This window comes from Bufo gargarizans, chromosome 4 (genome assembly GCF_014858855.1).
Source record: "Bufo gargarizans isolate SCDJY-AF-19 chromosome 4, ASM1485885v1, whole genome shotgun sequence".
NCBI classification, from domain to species: domain Eukaryota; kingdom Metazoa; phylum Chordata; class Amphibia; order Anura; family Bufonidae; genus Bufo; species Bufo gargarizans.
Genome location: NC_058083.1, coordinates 513,204,437 through 513,215,010, shown reverse-complemented (window position 1 = coordinate 513,215,010; position 10,574 = coordinate 513,204,437). Strand labels below are relative to the sequence as shown.

The window sequence follows — 10,574 nt, the reverse complement described above, 5'->3', positions numbered from 1 at the left end:
ATACTATAATACACAGGAGGATGACTATGTATATACCTGCACTGTACATATAGATTACACTCAGATATACCCAGGTTATACCAGCATAGTCTATACTATAATACACAGGAGGATGACTATGTATATACCTGCGCTGTACATATAGATTACACTCAGATAGACCCAGGTTATACCAGCATAGTATACTATAATACACAGGAGATGACTATGTATATACCTGCGCTGTACATATAGATTACACTCAGATAGACCCAGGTTATACCAGCACAGTATACTATAATACACAGGAGGATGACTATGTATATACCTGCGCTGTACATATAGATTACACTCAGATAGACCCAGGTTATACCAGCACAGTATATACTATAATACACAGGAGGATGACTATGTATATACCTGCGCTGTACATATAGATTACACTCAGATAGACCCAGGTTATACCAGCATAGTATATACTATAATATACAGGAGATGACTATGTATATACCTGCGCTGTACATATAGATTATACTCAGATAGACCCAGGTTATACCAGCATAGTATATACTATAATACACAGGAGGATGACTATGTATATACCTGCGCTGTACATATAGATTACACTCAGATAGACCCAGGTTATACCAGCATAGTATATACTATAATACACAGGAGGATGACTATGTATATACCTGCGCTGTACATATAGATTACACTCAGATATACCCAGGTTATACCAGCATAGTATACTATAATACACAGGAGGATGACTATGTATATACCTGCGCTGTACATATAGATTACACTCAGATAGACCCAGGTTATACCAGCACAGTATATACTATAATACACAGGAGGATGACTATGTATATACCTGCGCTGTACATTAGATTACACTCAGATACCCAGGTTATACCAGCACAGTATATACTATAATACACAGGAGGATGACTATGTATATACCTGCGCTGTACATATAGATTACACTCAGATAGACCCAGGTTATACCAGCATAGTATATACTATAATACACAGGAGGATGACTATGTATTACCTGCGCTGTACATATAGATTACACTCAGATAGACCCAGGTTATACCAGCATAGTATACTATAATACACAGGAGGATGACTATGTATATACCTGCGCTGTACATACAGATTACACTCAGATAGACCCAGGTTATACCAGCATAGTATATACTATAATACACAGGAGGATGACTATGTATATACCTGCGCTGTACATATAGATTACACTCAGATAGACCCAGGTTATACCAGCATAGTATATACTATAATACACAGGAGGATGACTATGTATATACCTGCGCTGTACATAGATTACACTCAGATAGACCCAGGTTATACCAGCACAGTATATACTATAATACACAGGAGGATGACTATGTATATACCTGCGCTGTACATATAGATTACACTCAGATAGACCCAGGTTATACCAGCATAGTATACTATAATACACAGGAGGATGACTATGTATATACCTGCGCTGTACATATAGATTACACTCAGATACCCAGGTTATACCAGCATAGTCTATACTATAATACACAGGAGGATGACTATGTATATACCTGCGCTGTACATATAGATTACACTCAGATAGACCCAGGTTATACCAGCACAGTATATATAATACACAGGAGATGACTATGTATATACCTGCTGTACATATAGATTTACTCAGATAGACCCAGGTTATACCAGCACAGTATATACTATAATACACAGGAGATGACTATGTATACCTGCGCTGTACATATAGATTACACTCAGATAGACCCAGGTTATACCAGCACAGTATATACTATAATACACAGGAAGATGACTATGTATATACCTGCACTGTACATATAGATTACACTCAGATAGACCCAGGTTATACCAGCATAGTATATACTATAATACACAGGAGGATGACTATGTATATACCTGCGCTGTACATATAGATTACACTCAGATAGACCCAGGTTATACCAGCATAGTATATACTATAATACCACAGGAGATGACTATGTATGTACCTGCGCTGTACATAAGATTACACTTCAGATAGACCCAGGTTTATACCAGCATAGTATATACCTATAATACACAGGAGGATGACTATGTATATACCTGCGCTGTACATATAGATTACACTCAGATATACCCAGGTTATACCAGCATAGTATATACTATAATACACAGGAGGATGACTATGTATATACCTGCGCTGTGCATATAGATTACACTCAGATAGACCCAGGTTATACCAGCATAGTATATACTATAATAACAGGAGGATGACTATGTATATACCTGCGCTGTACATACAGATTACACTCAGATAGACCCCGGTGCTGCTCCTGTAGCTCAGTCAGTCCCTGGCAGCCTAGTGCCTAGTGGGCTGAGTGCTGGCGGAGGCTGACTGTGCCTGGCGAGAGAGCTGGCGGTGAAGGGGTTAATGCCCCCTCTGCCCCAGTAATCCTGGCAGACAATGGCGGTTGACTACCACCCTACCTGCCCTGCATGGACCCAAACATAGTACCCACCTAGAATGTATGGGCTTCTGAGAGGATGTTAGGCCCCGCCCCCAAGGTTGTTCTAGAAACTAATGTTCTCCACAAAACCTCCCTGACTGTAACCCTGTTCCCTAATCCTGACACCCCACAGGGAGACCGCACCAGAACAACGGAGAGGAAGACCCGCAGCCCAGCACACCAGGACCACTTACTAGTTAACCTTCCATGGTAATGGCACTAGAACGGAGTTGCTAGTAAGGTTCAGTGGACGTCACTGGTCACGGTGATCCTTACGTGGTTTGTGGACAGGCTGCTGGACAAAACCCGGACTCGCAGGAGCTTGTGGAAGGGGGAGGGGCTTGTGTGTGCCAGGGGGAGGGGCTGGGTGTGCCAGGGGGAGGGCATGTGCGTGCCAGGGGGAGGGGCTGTGCGTGCCATGATTGTGGTGCCAGTCCATGGAGTACCCAGAGGCTTTCATGGGGAGACGGGGGAGGGGCGGCAGATGGAGCTCATATATGAGGGTGCAGGCGGGAGCACTCAGGGGCAGTGGGGGTCATGGAGTGGAAATCTGGTGCAGTTACAGGGGTTACAGTACAGAGTCGGCTGTAATCTGGGGGCCGTGAGGGTGCAGGGAGGGGGAGGGGGAATTATAGGGTGTAAATTTGTGTGTAGGGGGGTGTATTCTGTGGGATGTGAGGGTGCAGGATGGGGGGGATATTTATGGGATGTAAATCTGTGAGGGGGGCATGTGGTGTATTCTGGCCAGGCGTTGGGGAGAGCTATAGGTAGCGGGTACAGATGGCGACCTGTTTGGTGGTTAGTACAGTTTGTACCTTGGGACCAGTTCGCTGGAGGGGCTCGAGCAGCAGTCGGTGGGTGCAGGGTGCAGACAATGGTCTGTAGATCTGATGTCCGGTCTGTGTGAGAGAAGGGGCACATGGTGAGAATTGTGTGTCTGTAGGACACCTGGTCAGACAGTAGTACTGGGGGAGCAGTCTAGCCAGAGGGGGTGCAGTCCCTGATCTTGGGGCCTATGGGGTCAGCAGGGAGTATTGTGTGGGAGCCATTAAGATCAGACGTGGACTGAGGTGGCAGTAGGGTAGTCCCAGGCTCCTGTGGGGGCTAGTGTGTGGTGTTGGGGAGACTATGGTGTGTGGGGAACCCAGGCAGATCAAACAATGGGATCTCGTGCTGCTGTCTGTGGGAAAGGGGGGGGCATGAGTGGGCCCTGCAATGTGGGGTATATGGGATGGGGGGTGGGTATACTTGTCCTCTGATTATTAACAGCCACGGCGCTCCAATGGATCAATTTCCATTCCTTTATTTCACCTCTTGTAGCGACGTTTCGACCAAACGGTCTTTATCGAGCACAATACAACAATAGCACAGTGAACATTTAAATACCTCCCCTTGGCCTCGCATTGGTTACTGCTCGGCCCTACCCATTAACCCCCTGTGTACATCCTACAATTCTCAAAGCATATATCCTCATTAACTTTCATACTTAGATCATTGCCTACCCTGCCTCCATGCTGTAGGAGCCTCCATCGGACCTGCATCTCTCTAGTGTACCTGCACGCTGTATACTTCATTATCGGCGTCCCTCAATTCAGGCTGCGCTTGCGCCAGTGTCGTCACTTCCGCCCTTCTGATAATACTTCCGCCAGGCCTAATCCTGTTGTCATGCGCCGGTATTCCCGATCACATGACCACTGTGGGTTTATTCAGGAATGCTCCCTCATCTTCATTACCCCGCAGGATGTGCGAAATTTGTTCACTTGTATAAAGAAGGTTTTTAGGTGAATCCATTATAATCCGCCCACAATTTCCAGCAGAAATTACAAAGAATGTGCTGTATGAGTGTGCCTGTCCTCCGCCCTCCATCAGCACAATATAGTAATAGGCTGGCACTACTCACTGTTGTATCCGTATTCCAGTTTGTGGTGGTGCCTGCAGCGGTGGATCCCGGTCCAGGGGTTCCCGTAATTTTCAGCAACAGATAAGGAAGCCACGGCGCCCCAATGGACCAATCTCAATTCCTTTATTTCCCCTCTTGTGATATGGTGATTGCGCTGAATAATGAAAAGGCAGATCCATCCATAAATAACTTAAAAGAAAGGGGTAAGGGAGAAGGCTCATCCAGTCATTGGAGTGTCGCCTCCCATTCCCCCTAATCCCCCAAGAATGAATGTTAATATAGGACTGGATGACCATGTGGACCGGGGGCTGACCCCCTTATGCATATGGTCTATACACCAGCCATGTGATGAATGGGGGAGGATAAGCTTAACAGCCATTTAATTAACACCATGTAATTCACTCAGGTAAATGGATATATGATAGAAATATGATAAAGATTGAAAAATGGACCCTTAATTGCACCAGTGATCCCTAAGTTGTAGCGCTCCGTTGATAGTACTAGAAACATATAATTCTGAATAGACTAAAACCTAAATATCAATAGGTGGGTGAATTATTTGCTTATCTTTATTAATTTTCCTACAGACCAAAAACTAAGAGTTAAAATTACAGTCCCCACTTCAACTGGAATATAAATTGATAAACAACAATGAAAAGGACACGGGAGGGGCCACTAACTCCCACCTTCTCACTGAGGTGCCTCAGTGTCGCCGTTTGCGGGGCTATTACTAGCTCTATACTGCTGGCCGTTTGGCAGTGTAAAGCATGGGGGCCTATACGACGTCAACCCTCTGACAGGGGAGACAATTATCTCCCACACACACACAGCAGGTCAACTTGATGCTGAAAAGCTAGGAGCACCACAACTTAGGCAGACACGGTGCTGTATGCTAGTCCAAGCGGACAACCACAGTTTATTCACTTTGAAGGAGGAGACTGCGCAATAAAACAACAAACTGCCCCCCGACATGTTTCGCCAGATAACTGGCTTCTTCAGGGGAAATGGGCAGCAATGGGTGCAGCCACAGAGAGGAGGGTTAAATAGTTTAATGACTAAATGACAGGAGAATCGTCCATTCATAGTCAAGACACGCTAGACGTTGACCTATCACCTTATACTAGAAGCAGAGTTCAGGGCAGGTCATCCGCCGGTGTCAGGCGCCTCCCGATTACATCATCAGGACGGCGCTGCACACTAGGAGGATGCGCAGGCACTTAGGCTAGATCGAGCCCATATTTGTGCAGTGCGCATGCGCTGCGCCGAATCGGGATGCGCATACACTTCATCCAGGAAGATGCAAAGGCACTTGGGCTAAATCGGACCCAGGCTTTGGTTATGCGCATGCGCTGCGCTGAGGTGACATGCACATACACTTCATATATGTTAGTGAAGGCTACATTTATACATCTGAATACAGGGGGCAAACCAAGTGCTCCAATAACTTTAAACTGTGCCATAGACATCAATATAGTAAGTGCGATCTAAGTGCAGTATAGCAGAAATGCCTATTCTGTTTATCTATCACACTGCCTACTATTATTATAGATTAGTGGCATTAGTGCCAACTAATAAACAGTCATTAGGGGTTAGGTGTGTGCAAAAAATGAATGACCTCATAGATAGTACAGAAATGTATCCCATAATAATCCAAGAGGATATAGGTAATAAGTGTAGGTGTATACAGGGAGTGCAGAATTATTAGGCAAGTTGTATTTTTGAGGATTAATTTTATTATTGAACAACAACCATGTTCTCAATGAACCCCAAAAACTCATTAATATCAAAGCTGAATATTTTTGGAAGTACTCTTTAGTTTGTTTTTAGTTTTAGCTATTTTAGGGGGATATCTGTGTGTGCAGGTGACTATTACTGTGCATAATTATTAGGCAACTTAACAAAAAACAAATATATACCCATTTTAATTATTTATTTTTACCAGTGAAACCAATATAACATCTCAACATTCACAAATATACATTTCTGACATTCAAAAACAAACCAGTGACCAATATAGCCACCTTTCTTTGCAAGGACACTCAAAAGCCTGCCATCCATGGATTCTGTCAGTGTTTTGATCTGTTCACCATCAACATTGCGTGCAGCAGCAACCACAGCCTCCCAGACACTGTTCAGAGAGGTGTACTGTTTTCCCTCCTTGTAAATCTCACATTTGATGATGGACCACAGGTTCTCAATGGGGTTCAGATCAGGTGAACAAGGAGGCCATGTCATTAGATTTTCTTCTTTTATACCCTTTCTTGCCAGCCACGCTATGGAGTACTTGGACGCGTGTGATGGAGCATTGTCCTGCATGAAAATCATGTTTTTCTTGAAGGATGCAGAGTTCTTCCTGTACCACTGCTTGAAGAAGGTGTCTTCCAGAAACTGGCAGTAGGACTGGGAGTTGAGCTTGACTCCATCCTCAACCCGAAAAGGCCCCACAAGCTCATCTTTGATGATACCAGCCCAAACCAGAACTCCACCTCCACCTTGCTGGCGTCTGAGTCGGACTGGAGCTCTCTGCCCTTTACCAATCCAGCCACGGGCCCATCCATCTGGCCGCTGCATCCCTCTGCAAGATATCTCACTATTTTTGACTTTTCTGAGCCTGTCAAGTCCTTCTTTTGACCCATTTTGCCAAAGGAAAGGAAGTTGCCTAATAATTATGCACACCTGATATAGGGTGTTGATGTCGTTAGACCACACCCCTTCTCATTACAGAGATGCACATCACCTAATATGCTTAATTGGTAGTAGGCTTTCGAGCCTATACAGCTTGGAGTAAGACAACATGCATAAAGAGGATGATGTGGTCAAAATACTAATTTGCCTAATAATTCTGCACTCCCTGTATATATAAGGAATTATTATTATTAGTACATACTGACATGTCACTATGGGGTCTTAGGGGACCCGCAAGATGAAATGTCAGAAGACTATATCTGAATAGAGGAGTCATAATAGTTCGGCAAAGATCCAACCTTTTGGCAGCAAAAAAAATGGCATGATGTAGATGTATGCCATATTTATAGATTTTAGACCAATTCTTTAGAACCCTCAATCTTTACTAGCAAAGGTGACTCCGATGCATTTGACTATTTTATAGGGCAAATATCTCCCTATAAGATCTAAAAACACCCTCAAAAAGGATTATGAATAGTTGATACCACCCTTGTGGCACCCCAAGATTTCAGAAACTGTGGGATAATGGTCCAAAATGTTGAAACGTGTCAAAATAGACACTTAATGCAGTACTGGACAAAAAAATATATATAATAAGAATGCAATAATTGAAAAACCAACATAAAGTAGTACCTCTCCCTCACTCTTAAAGAAGCTGTGAAGGCAAAACCTTCATTGAGACCTTTGGGACTGAGGCTATCAAGCCTATAAATCCACCTGGTCTCTTCCTGTAAAAGGATGGCGTCCAAGTCTTCTCTCCTGGCACCTAGGGTTTTCTTACAAATTCCCCAAATTTTTAAAGCCTTATGGTCACCACCATTGTGGGCCCTGACGTGTCTGGAGATTGAGGTGTCAGCTTCGGTGTTAATACTGCTAAGATGTTGTGAAATTCTCCTCCTAAACTCCTGAGACGTCTTACCAACATAGATTTTAGGGCACGAGCATTGGATGGCATAGACAATGCCTTTGGTCTTACAATTAATATATTGTCTTATATAGTATTCCTTCTCATCCACAGGGTTAACGAATGACTGGCATCTCTTCACAAGGGTACAGAAGACGCAATCTCCGCACGGGTAAGTACCCACAATTTTTGATGTGAGCCAGGTGGTGTTAGGTAGTGTGGGATGGTAAAAACTATGGACCAAGGTGTCCTTGAGGTTTTTGCCTCTACGGTACGTGACACTTGGTTTCTTGGTGATCACTGCCCTCAGGTCATTGTCCGCCCAGAGGACATGCCAGTGTTTGTTCAAAATTTGATAGATTTGATTATTTTGGGCATCAAAGGTGCCAATGCATCTGACTACCTGTTCAGTGGGATTTTTAGGCTTAGTTGTTAATAGTTCCGTCCGATTAGTGTTTCTTGCCCTAGCAGGGGATCTGGACCAACTCCATAAGACCTCTTTCATCCAATTACAAGGAACTAAGAGCAATTTGGGAAGCCTTGAAAGTGGCACAAAGTCACTTAAAATACCAAATCCATTCGGACAATTCAACAGCAGTGGCATTCATTCAGAATCGGGGAACAAGACAAAAAAAAGCTAAATTTATTATTTCCCGTACAATTTCATTTCCGCGAACATAGGCACACAGTGGCAAAGTTACGTTATCAGATTATTGAAAGTGTACCCCTCCCACGCCGAGGTGGAGATAGAAATAAATTATTGCTTCAAAGGGAGGCTTATTGGATACCCCGATTACAAACGATTGAGCCCCGTGGACTCAATCGTGAATACAACGTACAAAGCTTCCTTTGATAGATTACCTTACTAAAAATACTAAAAAATACAACTCTCCCCTTTTTTTCTTGGTAAAAATTCCCTTTTAAAAAAAAATATTAATATTATTTATTTTTTTTAACAAAAAAATTGCACTGAAACGCGTCACTTATTCCCTGTATATGTGACTGAATAAATACAAGATTGATCTACAGCGAGTGCCGGTCTTTTCTGCAATATTGGCAATTAACTATATAAATTAATCTTGCGTTGTTCTGTATCTCGATCCATGAATCCCACTCGTCCGTCTCGGCATAACGTTATACGCTACCTGGGGGTAGTTTCTGTCCCGATATAAGCCCGGACCGTTAACAGGGTTATATCTAACAAGCAACTGCTGGCAGTCTACCAGGCTGGCAGGGCTCTGTTTCACTGGGGCAGTGAAAAGGCTCTCAGCTTGTCAGGGTTGTGAGCAAGTGTTGTGTCATGGTCAAGGTAGCATGGAGCACCCTCTCTCACTCCCTGTGCCCGTGCGGACAGAAGGTGTCTGTATAAACTGTGACAAGCTGACCTTACATACTTCCAGGGAAGACGTAACTTAACTTAGAAACCAGTGACGTCAGGCTGGGCTGTGAGGTGTGGTATCGTCTGAGGTGGTACCAATACACCTTGCAATAAATTAAAGAACCAACTGGTCCTACCTCATCTTGGGTGTCAGTGGATCTGGAAAAGGTAATTGCAGTGACAGAGAAAAAAAGAATAATCACATAAGGAAGGGATGCTACCTGCCCATGTTAAATATCTATTATGGTGTGCTATGCTGGCCTGTAAGACTGAGCCATCCCAGTGTAATTTAGAGCATTTCCTCTTAGTACTAATGCCCACCTTATTGCCTTTTCAGAGTAGTGAAAAAAAAAAATTGTTGCCGAAACTGGTGTTTGATTTGCTTTCCTTGTTCGTCCTCATGGCAAAACCAAAACAGCCTTTTGTGGCTGAAATGTTGATGGTTTCAAAAAGGTTGTGCACCTTTTTGTTTTTGGCAGCCCCCTCTTCTAAGCAGACCTGCAAAGGGGAGCACACTTACCTGCTCACCGGTACGGAGTCCCGACTCTTTTACTCCCTGGCCTTAGCTGCCTTGGTCAGGTCCCCTGCTGCCAATAGCCGCTTTGCAGCAAATTGCTAGTCACAGCGTTCATCTTGCATCATGTGCCCAATTGCCATGATGCAAAGGCAGCAGGTCACCACTGCGGCCAGCAGTGGGGTCAAAGTGGATACTGACAGCGGGGACCTGAGCAAGGCAGCTGGTGCGCCGGTACGTTTCCCTATGCAGATCTGCCTGGGAAGTGCTAATGACAGTCTCCATTGCCTTGCACCGATTCCTCTTGTGAGAGTTGCACGCTTTGGTTGAAGACCTTCCCAAGTCAAATATGGAGCATTTGGAGTGGTGCATGGGAATCAAACTGTGAATTGTAAACATTTTTCTTAGCAAAGCAAAATATAGCGATGAGATGGATGGAAGGAGACTCCCTCATTTAGGTTTAACATAAAAAAACAGAAATGGGATCATTTACTTACATGCCAGATTTGGGAGTATAGAAAGTCGCAAGGCCCAAGCCTGTGTGACAATACTTTATCACTCAGACATTTTTTCACTCTTCTTGCCACTAGGGAATGGCGGGGCTGGCAAATTGGCCCTGGTACATTCACAAACGTTTAAACAATTTCAGGTGTAAAAGTTGTCTA

General features: G+C 44.0%; 1 protein-coding gene across 3 annotated transcripts in view; it reads right to left on the bottom strand.

Moving 5' to 3' along the window:
* Window positions 1-4,114, bottom strand: part of LOC122934329 (gastrula zinc finger protein XlCGF57.1-like) — a 114,259-nt gene extending 110,145 nt beyond the window's left edge. For all 3 annotated transcript variants that reach the window (XM_044289717.1, XM_044289719.1, XM_044289718.1), the window contains exon 1: window positions 4,031-4,114. The gene's annotated coding sequence lies outside the window, so the exon portion shown is untranslated. The remainder of the gene's footprint in view (window positions 1-4,030) is intronic.
* Window positions 4,115-10,574: the final 6,460 nt, after the last annotated feature.